This window comes from Colobus angolensis, unplaced genomic scaffold (assembly GCF_000951035.1).
Source record: "Colobus angolensis palliatus isolate OR3802 unplaced genomic scaffold, Cang.pa_1.0 Scaffold33, whole genome shotgun sequence".
Taxonomy (NCBI): Eukaryota; Metazoa; Chordata; class Mammalia; order Primates; family Cercopithecidae; genus Colobus; species Colobus angolensis.
In genome coordinates, this window is record NW_012116599.1 from 9,650,718 (window position 1) to 9,652,599 (window position 1,882).

Consider the following 1,882-nt stretch of genomic DNA (forward strand, 5'->3'; position numbering starts at 1 on the left):
AAAAAAAAAAAAAAGAGGAAAGTAGAGGGAACTTTGCCATACAGAGAACAGGAGAAGGCAATGTCACGACAGAGGCAGAGACTGGACTGGTGCAGCCACAAGGCAGGAATACTAACTGCCACAGGAAGCTGGAAGAGGCAAGGAAAAAGTTCTCCCCTCTAGGCTTGGAGTGGGTGTGACCCGGCCAACACCTGGATTATGGCTCAGTGATACTGATTTTTTCCCCTGGTCTCCAGTATCATGAGAAAATAAATCCCTGTCATTTTAAGCCACCAAGTTTGTGATAGTTTGTCACAGCGGATAGCTCATCAATCCATTCTCCATGCAGAAGCCAGAGTGAACTTTGAAAGGTGAAAATCAGACCATATCAGTTTCTTGCTTAAAACATATTCACGATTATCATTGCAATTAAAATAAATCCAAACACTCAGAGAGACACTTGTTGAACAACTGGGAAATCTGAATATGGGCTGGACATTAGAGGGTGTTGTGGGAGTTACTGTCAATTTTCTCAGATGTGGTAATGCTATGGTGGTTTTGTAGGTCAGAGTCCCTATTCTTGGGAGTTGCATGCTGAAGTTCTTAAAGATGGTGTCCTGACATCTGCAACTTACTTTCAAGCAGTTTATGAAGAGAGTAGATGTTTTTTGGAGTAACCTGGTTGAGTGGTTCCAGCTCAGAGTCTGCCCGGCAGAGGCTGGCTGGGGCTGCAGTCATTGCAAGGCTTTTCTAAAGCTGGAAGACCACTTCCAAAGTAGCTCATTTTGTTGCTGAAGAGTTGCTGCTGGGAAGTTTGTTTCTCTCCACATAGGCCTCTCTATGGGGTAGTTGAGTGTACTCACAATGCGGCGCTGGCTTCCCCCAAAGCAAGTGCTGGGGTTCGAATATTTGTCCCCTCCAAAACTCAGGTTGAAACATAACCCCAATGTGGCAGTGTTGAAAACTGGGCCCTTTAAGAGACACTGGATTCATTAATCCTTGTTCATGGATGAATGAATTACTGGGTTAATGGATTAAAAGGGGCTACCCTGGGAATGGGACTGGTGGCTTTAGATGAAGAGGAAGAGACCTGAGGTGGACACTCAGCCCCTTCACCATGTAATGCACTGCAGCACCTTGGAACTCTGCAGAGAGTCCCCTGTGGTGAGAAGGCCCTCACCAGCTGTGATCCCTGGATCTTGGTCTTCCCAGCTTCTAGAATTATAAGAAATAAATTTCATACATTTGTAAATTTTCTTTATAAATTACCCAGTTTCAGGTATTCTGTCAAAAGCAACAGAAAACAGACTAAGATAGCATGCAATCCTGAAGGCAAAGACAGAAGCTGTAGTCTTTATGGCTTTCCCCTGGAAATCATGCGTCATCGCTTCTGCTTTATTCCACTGTTCATGTAGCCAGCCCAAGTGAGTGTGGGAGGGGGCTACACACAGGTGTGAACACAAGGAGGTTAGGGTCACTGGGACCCATGTGGGACGCTGGCTATCATATTGGGAAAAAACAAAACCAAATGAAATCATAATCAAACACTTTAATTTACAAAGTCCTACATGATCTGGCTCCTCTTCTATATCTTTTCAAACAATTTTTCTCCTTGTCCACTCTGTTGTAGCCACAACCGTCTTCTTTCAGTTCCTTGAGATTGCCAAGTATACTCAAGTCTCAAGAACCTACACCACCTGTTCCCTTCATCAGGTTTGCTCTCTCTCCTCCTCATTACATGGCTGAAGTCAGTCAAATCTTCGCTTAAATGTCACCTCCTTAGAGAGGTCCTCCTTCACCATTTGGTCCAAAGTAGTAACCTCATTCCTTGCTATGACTCCACTTCTTTTAATTCTCTATAAAGGAGCTCCTGATATTTGATATATTTCATATATATATATGA